Below are 13344 nucleotides of genomic sequence, written 5' to 3'. Positions count from 1 at the left end.
CAGGAAGTGGAAGACACATCTCCTTACCCAGAGTGTGTTTGAACCTGCATCTCTCTGACTTCATAGCACAGTGCTAGAACCACCACATCATGCACCATGCATTATCCAAGAGCCATTGCACCTTACATTTGCTAGTCAATGGGGCTAAAAAAAGCTTGAGCCTGAATTGATTCAATCTTTGCAGGTTAGTCTAACCCAGGGGTGGGCAATTATTTTGGGCAGAGGGATGCTTACTGAGTTTCAGAAGGCCATCTAGGGCCGCATGACAGGCAGCCTAGGGCAGATTAATATTAATTTTCTACATTTTTTTAAGGGCCCCACGGGCTAGATAGAATGGCCTGCCAGGCCGTATCTGGCCCCTGGGCCGTATTTTGCCCACCCCTGGTCTAGCCTGTGGAGCAGAGAATCCTGCCCAGCCCAGAGACCATGCCAGGGGACTCTGATTTAACTTAAACCAGCAAGGGGTCTGGGGCAGACATTGCATAAACTGGTTTGAGCCAAAGCAGTTAAGTCTGATACTACATTCAACTAGGTTTATCTCAAACCAGTTTCAGCCATTTTCAAACTGGTGTATGTGCACGGAACATCTGTTTTGTTACAGGTTTAAACCATTTTGTGATCACTTAAACCAGTTAATGTGTAATGCCTGTCCCTAGCCTGGGTTAACTGGATGGAGAACAGGAGTGAAGTTTCTGCCTTATTGGGAGTAAGGCTCCAGGCCAGAACCCAGAGCCTGCTTCCTTCTATGGGAGCAGCTCTCTCCGTGAACCACTCACTCTCAGGGTTGTTTGCTTCCTCTTGGACTGTTCTCTCCTTTTCCTGGCTGTACAGGGGAGAAGCTTCAAAAGTAACAATGGAAAAAGACTTATGTAATGTCTTTCTTGTGGTCTGGTGACTAGTCTGAGAAGTCAGAGCGTTGTAGGCTCACACCCTATTTCATGAATGGGAACCTTGAACCTGGTGTATCTCCTGCATCTTGGGAAAGTGCCTGAATCATTTGGCTGTTGGCTGGAAACCTGGATTCTTCTCTTCAGGCTTTTGGCTGGTGGAATTTTTCCCAGCATAGGTATTTACCAAACTTCATACCTGCATGGCTGGATTGCAGACTATTGTGCATGCTCAGTGGCTATGTGGATACTTATGTGCCCACACTTCACATGGAGTAGGATCACAAACTGTGGATAAGAGCCAAAAATGGCAGTTAGGCTGCTGGGTAAAGTGAAATAGGATTCTGCCCTAAGTCTGCACTTAAAAAGTCAGACTTAATAGACTGTGCAAAGCATAAAGCAAGTGGATAAATTAAAGTTAGTTTGCAAACACACAATTACATTTCATTCTTAAAATGGAAAAAAAAAGTTTTTTGATTTACATTTTCCAAATGCAGGTATGCTCACTAGTTAGGCATTTCTGTATTAACATTTTGTTTAGCAAATGAATATATGTCTTTCCTAACTTTCTTTAATCATCTTGAACAAGCTTTTAATTTTTCTTCCATTGCTGAATATACATATTGTATCAACATATCACCTGTTTCAGCAAGAATTAACCTAGTGAGCATGATTAGTCCACCTCTGTGGCTTGTTTCCTGTAGCTACCACATTTTCAAGCTGTTTCCACAAGCAACATCTCTATTTGTGCTGTCTAAGCCTGTTTTGCAAATCTGCTGTTGCAATTGTCTTTTGAAATTAGGTGTGGCATCATACCCAGTAGAGCAATGTATAAAATGTCATGTGTGTGTGAGGGGTGGGGTCAGAGTCACCCCACATCTACCCATTCCCCTGAACATCTATTCATGCTCTTTCCAATCCTCAAAATCAATCCTGTCATCTAGTTCTCCACATCAGTTCTGCCCCCAGATCTGTTCTCTCTCCACAGCTGCACCTGTGTTCCTCCTGAAGTCCCCAAGAGTCCTTCACCCCGGGCCTGGAGGGGTGCTGATGTGGGGTCTCCTCTTCCTCTTCCCAGGCCCTGGACTGCTGGGATCCTTCTGCACCCTGCCTCCTCCTTCCTCCTTGTCCTGAGACTAGCTGGAAAGAGTTAGTCTGCTCCCTGCACAGTCCAGATGAGCTCTTCAGCCAACCACCTCATTTTTATAAATATTATTTCCCAGCTCTGTGACTCGCTGCAACCCAGTGCACTCATTCTAAGTAGGTTAACAAGTAGCACGTGTGGCTGTCTTTGTACCAAGTTGCTTTGTTTCTTTTCATTCACTACAACTGAAGTCATAGAAATAGCTTGGTCTTGGCAATGTAAGTACTGATACTCCTGAGGAGTTACAGTGTTACATATCATCTTTCATCATCACTCTAAAATTGATAGTTTAGTCTTCAGTGCAAAGTGGAAAGCTAAGCTTCCTTAAACATGGTTTGGGAATGTATGGGTCAGGAATGTGTGCACAGTGCACCTTGCTCTTAAATGAGCTTGAAAGAACAGAAGGTCACTTGATGGCACTTACTGCCTACGTGACTTATAAAAGTCTTAAGACTGCTTTGACTTTGTTCAGGCCTGAATTTATGCCTGTACCAAACGCCAGCTACATCCAGGTTTGGGGGATGCAAAGATTTTTTACAGACACTTGCATTCCTGTTCTTGGGCCTTGTGCACAGCCTAGCTAGATCAGGCCTCAGGATCTGGCCCAGTCTGTTTCTGCATTGAGATAGACCAGATAAGAATATTTACTGGCAACATTAGATAACAATATTTTTATGCATTGACAAATAATAAGCAAATTTATAATAATAAGCAAATTTATAAGCAAAGGGCTTCATGTTCTGAGGAGCAGCTTGGATCATTGTTAGGATGGCTGCATTTTCTATTTTTTTATTTAAGAAAGAAAGCCTTTAGGTCCTTAGTCATTTAGTTGGCTGGCTGCAACAAAATAATACAGTGAAGTGAGTCCTTCCTTGTATCACTCAGCAATTACTCACGTACTACTTTTATTCAAACCAGAACATTTCCTGTCTTGCTGCTCAGTTCTGTTGTTGTGCCCAGGGGCATTACTCTGTATAAGCTTTTGGGGCTGAGTGAAATGTGTGAGTTTGAAATGGGAGGGCATAGGTGAAGATCTAGGAAGTATAAACAGGAATATCTGCACTGAGGTAATTATGGAAAACCCCTGGCACTTGGTGAAATCTGTTTGATGCAAAAGGAAGAAAAGGGCTTTTCACATGACCACCAGGGATAAACCATTCATGTAAAAGATGATTTAACAGCATTCATTTGGGAGTGACTTCATGAGAAGCAGGAACATTTTTTAGAGCTCTCCTTGCAATTAGGTGGATTTTTTTTTAAGTTTCTCATAAGACCCTGGTGACTCCCTCTGTCTCACAGCACTGAGTTTCAGAGCTTTTGAGGGCTGGAGGGGGTGAATATATCAGTTAAATAATGTATCAGTTTTTGAAAATTTGTGCTAGCCATATAGCTTGAAAAGCTACATGCAGTTCAGTAAAACCAAAACCAAAACCCCAGTTTCTTGGTAAGTCAGTCTCTGTAAACAATATTTAAAAAACCTAAAATAGTCAGCAAAAATTGTAGATTCCCAGTAATGTCTTAAATGTATGGGAAAGTTTTTTAGCATTTTTCGCAGGAAGTTTTCACTTGGTATTTATTGTTACTCTGCTGCTAACAGTTTATCCAAACCTTCCTTAAAGCTTCAGGGTTCCTTCTCCTTTGAGATGCTGGGTACCTTCAACTTCTATTTTTGTCAGTGTGTGTGAAGGTGTACCTTGTTGAGCCAACTCTCCAAACTGCTTTTTCATAACTTTTAAAGTCTTTCATAACCTCTAGTTTGTTGTCCTCCCTAAATGCTGGCCAGTTCCTCTTACATGACTTTCATCATCTATATGTATGCCATCTATTGATTAAGCATGTCAGCTCAAAATAGTTTAATTCTGAGTGGACCTGAAATACTACTGCTTATCAGGCCTGCATGAGTACTAAGATTTTCTTCACAATCACTCTTCACCTAGAGTTGCAAAAGGGTCACACCATTTCTCCCTTTTAGAAAACAAATGTTTGATGAAGTGAACACTTGTCACTCTGGCTTAAGTAGAAAACAGGCTGTAATAATGGATTTATTGCTTTTACAGGGGAAAGAAAGTCCTTGCTGACATATGTGTAATTCAACTGCATGTTGTAAACATCTTCATCTACTGTTCCAAACCCTGCTCTGTGCTATCTGGAGTACACTATCATCATTTACACAGTTCTATGATACAACAAAAGCAGGGTCTCAAAAAATGAAGCTACTAAAACTGAAATTGGGTTAGTTACTCTTCACCCAACAATTGTCATTCTGCTATTTCACAGTAATTGTACATTGCACCCCATATAGTAAAAGTTGTTGCAGTTATCACACAACCTCTGACATCCCTACAGCAATCAGTGGGAAATGCATGGAAATCTTTATATAAAAATTCCCTGTAACTTCATAGGCTTGATGAATATTTTTTTTTTAATGGGGAACTAAATGACAAAGCAAAGTACCCACTAAAACTTGAAAAAATACTGTAAGAAATAAACACAAACCAAACTAACCTTAATGAACTAACCCCACAGGGCAAAAGAGTATTTCCCCATCATGACAGTTATTTTCCACTGTTACTAAAAGCACTTTAGCTTGATACAGGTGCCCTTTCACATACCATAGGATTAATCATATAAAAAATATTATCTATTTTTTCTGTCCATGTTTACAGTTCTTATAAAGCATGAGGTTTGTGACTAGGATGGCTGCATTTAAGAGATGCTCTAGGTCAGTGGTTTTTAACCTGTTTTAATTTGTAGACCCCTACAACATTTAAAATGGAGGTGCCAAAACCTTTGAATTGTGAGTGTGGGTATTCACATACTTTTGATTGATCATAGTCATCTTTCACAGACCCCTTATAGTCTGCCAACCTCCAGGGGTCCTCAGATCACAGGTTGAAAAACACTGCTCTAGGTAATGTGGCTTTTAATATATGCAAACTACTACCATACTGGTGTTAAAGTTTTAATTTTACATCAAAACAACAGTTTTAGCAGCTGATTAAGAAAATTTGGGGCCAGATTTTGTATTTTTTTCCAGTTGAGCGTAAAAAAAATGGGCAGGTGTTCCCTCCACAGGGAATTGGCACCAGGCCTGGTATTGGCCAGCACTGGGAGGGCCAGAGCCAGCCCTACCACCCTCCCCTTGCTTCCAAAATGCTGCTACATTTGATCATAGCCAAAAAATATTTTTTTTAAATATATTTCTATCTATCTATCGATCTAGTTATATATATACATCCTCTGTCATGAACTTTCCATCACACACCTCAAACCGCATTTAGAAACCCGTGCATCCGTTACAAAGAATGCACCCACTCCCACGTGTACCTACCCACTGCCCTTCCCTGACCCAATCACAGTTCCTTAGTCCAAGCCCCGGTTGGGGTTTACAGTCTCAGTTAATTCACAGTCCTTGTCTGGCACTTCTGCTGATCCTGTTGTTGTCCTTCTCTCCGTCTCCAGGTCCACTTGTCCTCTCCATTTTCCTTTTCCACTTCCCCTCCCCCGGGGTCTTTAAACAGCCTGTGCCACATGTCCCTTTTCCAGGTGCAGTTGGCTGCATTTTCTCCATCTGCTCCCACCGATTTCCGGTAGTAGGACTGGAGTTCACTGAGAAACATTTTAACACAGTCTGTTTCCTTGAGCTCAGTGTGTCGGTGTTGTGTCTTATTGTGTTTTTCTTGTACTGCCCCTTTAATGCCAAAGCCCCCATGTTCAGCACTTCAGGGTTCACTTTGCTTGTGGCAGTTTTGCGGCACTGGGGACTCCATGTTCTCTGCCAGGAGGAGCCAGAGGCATTCTTGGTTTCTCTCTCTCCACAGGACTGGGCTGGGTCAGGTCAGAGGCAGAGCAAGTATAAGTTCTGCATACTGCGGGCCATTGTTAAGATCCACCCTGGATATGATTCCGGAGAATTATAATAATAAATAACTCTTAGTTCAACTCAGGAGTGTCCAGAATGTTGTTGCTGAACTCACAACATATCAGTCTGTACAACAGGAGGTTCCTGCATTGCCACACAGTGCTCCTGACAGAGGACACAAACTGGTCGAATTGGGCTGTCTGAAACCCCTGATGTTTTGTCAGGTGTCCATACAGTGCCGCCCCCCTTGTCATCAGCCTGACTCCTGTCACTTCCTCCAGGAGCCAACTTACCTTTCCCCACACTCCCTTGGCATAGGGGCAGAGCCACAGGAGGTGGTTGATGGTCTCATTCTCACCATGGCAGCTGGGTCTAGTCTGTTGCCTCGCTCTGTGCTTCCACGCCTTCACTAGGAGTGCACAGTGAGCTATGAACCCGTTCAGGTCTCTGTGATCTTTACATAGGTCCTTGTGGAAGATCCATGAGAAACAGGTTAGCTCAGCCCATCTGAATAAAATATTGAATGCAGTCCCTCTCACCACCAATTATTTTTCAAGTCATGGTGAACCACTATATTGCATATATTTCAACTTCCTCTTCACTCCCACAGCTGAGCTGTGCCCTTCTCATTTCCAGTGATTCATCTTTCTTCACCAGCCTTAAATGCCTGGCAAACATCATCAAATGGGACCCCAGACAGTTCACCCAGAATCCCTTTGTTGCCCCCTCTCTCAGGCTGTCATACATGATTAGTGTACCTCTATGCTTTGTAAATTAGACTTGGGCCAAGTTGCCCTGTTTCTTATCTGCACACAAATTTATCTGCACACAAATTTTTAGAGGATCTCAGGACTCATAATAAGAACACCCAGTTCTAGTCATGAGTAGAGGGCTAATTAGCACTGTGTGGGCCCTCTCCCGATCCCGCCTGGGTCGCCATGTGCGAGTTCTCTCCCTATCCCATCTGGGTCGCCATGTGCGAGCCGGAGGCGAGCCGGGCCCGTCTTTGTGCACACAGGCTGTGGCCAGCAGCCCGGGCACGCAGGGTTGGAGAAAACCGCGGCGCGGTATGGTACGTTCGAGCTAGAATCAGTCACGGAGGCGTAATGGTTGATTGAAAAGATTATTTACTTACACCCAAGGTGGTTGCGGTGTAGGCTGGTCAGCTTTCCAGGCAGAGCTCCGCTTGAGTTCTCGGTGGAGGACTCTAATAGACTCGGTTCCTTGACCCCGGAGTGGTTTAGGCTCCGCGGGTTCAATAATTCGTTCTCACGGAGCAGCTGTATCTCCGTGGATGTGCCTCGGAGTTGTTAAGGCTCCGAGGGTTCGGTAAATAGGTCCCCCGGAGTTGTTGAAGCTCTGTGGGTTCGACAAATTAAACCTCTGTTGCCCTCTTAAGGAAAAAGCTGGGTTCGTAGGGATCAGCAGCGCTTAGAAATCCTCACGCTCCTTTCCCGAACTCCACGTGCTTTCTCTCTCTTCGACTTGGGCGGAAACTACCCAAGCCTTTTGTACGGCTAGCAAGCCAATAGCTAGCCACCACGTGTGCCTATATTAAGATCGGCCAATAATGTGGCGGAAATCTTAATACAAATGGCGGGAACTTCCTTGTACCGTGCATCACTATAATGCAAAAGAAATGCACGATGCAAAGAAGGCTACAGAACTGGCGGGAAAAACTCCTGCATGTGGGTTCTTAATTGCAACAGAACACTCCACCGTGCAAAAGAGCTGCAATTTGGTGGGAACATGATTTAGCGATGCCGAAGCACACACAAACAAGAAAAACCACAACTTTGGGTTGTAACAAGCACATGGATCCTTTGGGGTGGGGGTATCTGCATAGTTTGCACTATATAAGTAGGTGCAAATGTGCTGCTTAAAAAGTATGTTTATGGAGTATCTGTGCTAAAACTTGTAGCAGTTCAAAAAAAAGGTAAAATGCATCAATTCTGGATGAACTAACTCTATGGGCACTTTATGCAAATTACTATAGGTATGTTTATTTCAAGGTCAGTGTTTTCAAATTTGCTCATTCACTTCTATGTGCTTAGGGAGAGCAGGGCCTGAGAGTAAGGAGGGAAGGAAGGGGCTGCAAAGGGAAAAAAATGAGGGGGTAGACCCCCAGAATTATTTTCCTTGCTGTATCAATGGGAGGAGGACAAATTTAAAGCAAACCTCCAATACTTAGATTCTATACCTGGAATATTATAACAAATTTATAATTTTTCCATACATAGAATCTAATTAACGGGGGATCATCTTATATTTGACTAAATACAGTATTATCATTATGTGGACTGGACTGTCTCATACTATGATCAAATGGGCTGTCCACCTTTTTTTAAATTTTGTGTCTCAGGCTAGATCAGCCAAATCAGTTTAAAATTTCATTGACTAAGCAGAGCTCAGTCATTCAGGTCTGTGTGGTGCTACCACCGGCAAATATTCTTCCTCCCAGACTCATCAGTCTTGGGTTTCAGATACTCCCAAATCCATGGCAGGCATCCTATGTGTAAGCCCCAAGCCTGGAGGCCTTGGGGCTCAGTTGGATCTTAGTCATGCTTTCTCTTAGCCAAAAGGCCATAGGAGCAAGCTAGAGTGAAACCCAGGAGCAATCCCCCATCACCATAAAATCTGTAGCTGAGATCCTCCCATTTGGAGGTTATAATAGATTCTTGTAGGGGTGTCTACCTGCAGTATAATGGATAGGTCTCCACCCTCAACTACATCAAGTCATTCAAAGTCAGGAAAAGGGGGATCTCCCCTTCCCGATACAGGAAAACTACCTGGACCAACACCATCATCATGGTGTCTCCCCTGGTAGGAGTCTTCAGAGCACTGTACCTCTGCTTCTACTGAGTTTTCCACTTTTTTGTCATGGTGCTTCAAGTGGACTTTTCCTGATGGTTTTCTTTTACAGAGAGACCTGTGAACCAGATGATACAGTCCCAGGCTAATTATGTCTTTTGCAAATACTCAATCAATTTAGGGTAGTAGAAAGAGAAGTTATTTTTTTCTGGTCTACCCAGTTAATGCAGGACTTTCTACAGCCTGCTTATTCCTTGTCTCTTTCCATTAATGAAACACAGGACCCTGGAGACCCTCCTAGAGTTCTAGGAAAGGTGGAATGGAGACACTGAAGCAGCTTGTGGGATTAGAAAGATCTGCAGACAGAGGATCTGCACCACATGACCTAAGAGCCTGATTTGGTCCTTGCTTATTAATACTACGTGCCACCAGAACACCACATTTAAAAAATCTAACCCTTTGAAATAAAAAAAAAATGTTATTTATAATGACATAATAGTCAGACTCTTTAGAATGCTAAGGTACTGATATTCTCCCATTCAGTATCTAGATGGCACTATTCACCCTCTTAATGGAGTTCTCATCATATATTTTAATTATATCTTTCTTTAAAGGTAATAACAGGCACACACAATAAAGGGACAAACTTTGCATGACAGATATGTTATTTCTTCTGCCTGAGAGATGATGTTAGAATTTTGTGTAAATTCTTCAGTGCAGAATTTTCATGAAAAAGAAATAAACAAAGCAATCCTGCTACATTCGAGGCAATGGAAAGCTCCCTTTGAATTCTTGGCTCTAGCAACACAGCGAGTTAATGGAATCACAGAATCACATTAAAGTTAGGGTTGGAAGGGACCTCAGGAGGGCATCTAGTCCAACCTCCTGCTCAAAGCAGGACCATCCCCATCTAGATCATTCCAGCCACGGCTTTATTGATCCAGAACTTAAAAACCTCCAAGAGTGTGTAGTGCACAGGTTTGTTATTACCCTAAAATAAAATAGTTTTCTGATAAACATACTGTTAGGTTTACAATAATTTAGATTATTAGGAAGTATTAGCTTTACAGCTGAATACAAGGCATGACCTGTGGCCTAGCAATGCAGCTGACCACAAGGCAGATTGATAGCTAAGTCTTTGCTTGTGTCAAGTAATCATTTTAACTATATTAAACATTTTCTGAGTTAAAAACAACAAGTATCTCTGTGTCTGTGTGCTGAAAAATCAGCTACAGCAAGAAGTAAGATAAGACAGGAAAACCATTGTTCTGGGTACACTGGTTGTGTCCTTGAGAAGTATCTACTACTGTGTAAGGTTTTGCTAACATATTATAATATTACTGTTACTTAACTTTTAGCTTTAAAAAGTGCTAGTTCAGCTTAATAAAAATATGCTGTTACAAAGATTTGAAAAGCACCGCCCAAGTATTGCTTTTTTTGTTAACCATAAAGTCTTGCCTTGTTATAATAAGTATAAAAGATCACCTCACCCTTAGGGGGGGCCATTTTGCCTTTTGCTGGCTTTATGGTCTTTGCTCGAGCAAATAAACAGCTGTCTTTCTTTACCCGCGTTGTCTGTCAATCAAATTACAGCTAGACAACGAACCTTAGCGAGGTTTCTCCCACCACACAGCCCACGTGCAGCTCATTGTTTTGGGAGGGTGCTGCCAGCAGTAGAGGCAAGAGCTGGCATGACTGGATGTGTTAGCGCTGGAGCAGGCTACGTGGTGATGTGCATCCAGGCAGAAGCTGAGCGTCCGCTGAGCGTGTCAAAGCAGAAAGACCTACTCACCTGTCGCCCGTGGGGCCTTGGCTGCTTCCAAGGGACGGCTGCAGGCCCCGCACACACCTCGGACTGCCCAGAGTGACCCTTGCAGACGCCACACGACACGACACGTCCCGGGGGCCCTTCTGCCCCATGTCCCGCTCCTGTCACGCTGCGGCCCCTCGCTGAGACGCTGGCTCCAAGGACGGGGGCACGAGGAGGAGCCTGCGGGAAAGGGCAGACCCTCGTCAGACACTTTCACGGGAATGAAAACGCACGCACCGCTTACCGCACCGCAGTCGAGGAAATGACGCCCGGGGGCCGGCCCAGCACATTCCCATGAAGAGTGCTGAAATCAATCCCCACACAAAATGACCACTTTCCCACGCAAAAGCCATCACGTGCCGTCAAGAAAGCTTTCCAAATGCCCACGCCATTTCCCTCACACACCACATCCGCGTAGGCCGACTTTTACCCAATCCCCACACAATTTTCCACAGGTCCCGCAACACGCCAGTCGAATCAAAAAGTTCCTAAATCCCCCTACAATATATATACAGATATACGGAGCGGTAGATACATAGAGATTTAGAGAGATGAATCTGGAGGTATATAGAGCTCGACATATGTAGACATGTAGATATATGAAGCTGGAGCTATACAGAGCTGAAGATATACTGAGCTGCATATAGATAGATATACAGCTCTCTATATATGAAGCTGGATCTCTTCAGAGCTCCAGATATTTACACCTGGAGATATTCAGGAAAGTAGATATATAGAGATGTAGATCTATGAAGCTGGAGATGTGCAGAGCTGGAGATATATAGACAGGTAGATACAGAAAGCTGGAGCTATTCAGAGCTGGAGATATTTAGACCTTGAGATATGCAGAGCTGGAGATATTCAGAGAGGTCGATATATAAATAGGTAGAGGTATGAATCTGGAGATATGTAGAGCTGGAGGAATCTAGAGATGTACATATATGAAGCTGGAGATATTCAGAGCTGGAGATATTCAGAGCTGGAGATATTCAGAGCTGGAGATATTCAGAGCTGGAGATATTCAGAGCTGGAGATATTCAGAGCTGGAGATATTCAGAGCTGGAGATATTCAGAGCTGGAGATATTCAGAGCTGGAGATATTCAGAGCTGGAGATATTCAGAGCTGGAGATATTCAGAGCTGGAGATATTCAGAGCTGGAGATATTCAGAGCTGGAGATATTCAGAGCTGGAGATATTCAGAGATGTAGGCAGCTGAATCAGGAGATACCGAGAATTGGACATATATAGAGATGTCTACATAAGAAGCTGGAGTTATTCAAAAATGGAGATATTCAGCGAGGTACAGATATAGAGATGTAGATCTATGAAGCTGGAGATATGAAGAGGTGGAAATATATAGACAGGTAGACACATAAAGCTGGAGATATTCATATCCGGAGAAATGCAGAGCTCAAGATATTGAGAGCTGGAGATATTGATAGCTGGAAGGATTTAGAACAGGAGATATTCAGAGCTGGACATATTCAGAGAAGTCGATATATAGAGATGTCGATATTTCAAGCTGGACATATGCAGAGCTGAAAATAGACAGAGCTGGATATATATATACAGGTGGCTATATGAAGCTGGAGATATTCAGAGAGGTAAATATATAGAGATGTAGATCTATGAAGCTGGAGATATGAAGAGGTGGAAATATATAGACAGGTAGACACATAAAGCTGGAGATATTCATATCCGGAGAAATGCAGAGCTCAAGATATTGAGAGCTGGAGATATTGATAGCTGGAAGGATTTAGAACAGGAGATATTCAGAGCTGGACATATTCAGAGAAGTCGATATATAGAGATGTCGATATTTCAAGCTGGACATATGCAGAGCTGAAAATAGACAGAGCTGGATATATCTATACAGGTGGCTATATGAAGCTGGAGATATTCAGAGAGGTAAATATATAGAGATGTAGATCTATGAAGCTGGAGACGTGCAGAGCTGGAGATATATAGACAGGTAGATACAGAAAGCTGGAGCTATTCAGAGCTGGAGATATTCAGAGCTGAAGATATTTAGACCTTGAGATATGCAGAGCTGGAGATATTCAGAGAGGTCGATATATAAATAGGTAGAGGTATGAATCTGCAGATATGTAGAGCTGGAGAAATCTAGAGATGTACATATATGAAGCTGGAGATATTCAGAGCTGGACATATATAGAGATGTAGGCATATGAATCAGGAGATACCTAGATCTGGACATATATAGACATGTCGACATATGAAGCTGCAGTTCTTCAAAGCTGGAGATATTCAGCGAGGTACAGATATAGAGATGTAGATCTATGAAGGTGGACACATGCAGAGGTGCAAATATATAGACAGCTAGACATATAAAGCTGGAGATATTGAGCGCTGCAGTTATTCAGAGCTGGAGCTATACAGAGTTGGAGATATTCCGAGGTGAAGATATTAATAGCTGGAGATATTCAGAGGTGGAAATATTGATAGATGGAAATATTTACACCTGGAGATATTCAGAGCTGGAGATATTCAGAGAGGTAGATACATAGAGATGAAGATATATGAAGCTAGATATATACAGAGCTGAAGATATACTGACCTGGACATATATATACAGGTAGATATATGAAGCTGGAGCTCTTCAAAGATGGAGATATGCAGACCTGGAGATATGCACAGAGGTAGATACAAAGAGATGTAGATATATGAAGCTGTAGATAAACACAGCTGAAGATATACCGAGCTGGATATATATACACAATATATATATATATACACACACAAAGACAATACACACACACTATATATATATACACATATACACACACACACACACACACACACACACAC

The sequence above is a fragment of the Alligator sinensis genome, unplaced genomic scaffold (genome assembly GCF_000455745.1).
Source record: "Alligator sinensis unplaced genomic scaffold, ASM45574v1 scaffold1143_1, whole genome shotgun sequence".
Classification (NCBI taxonomy): domain Eukaryota; kingdom Metazoa; phylum Chordata; order Crocodylia; family Alligatoridae; genus Alligator; species Alligator sinensis.
Note: the sequence above shows the minus strand (reverse complement) of the source record.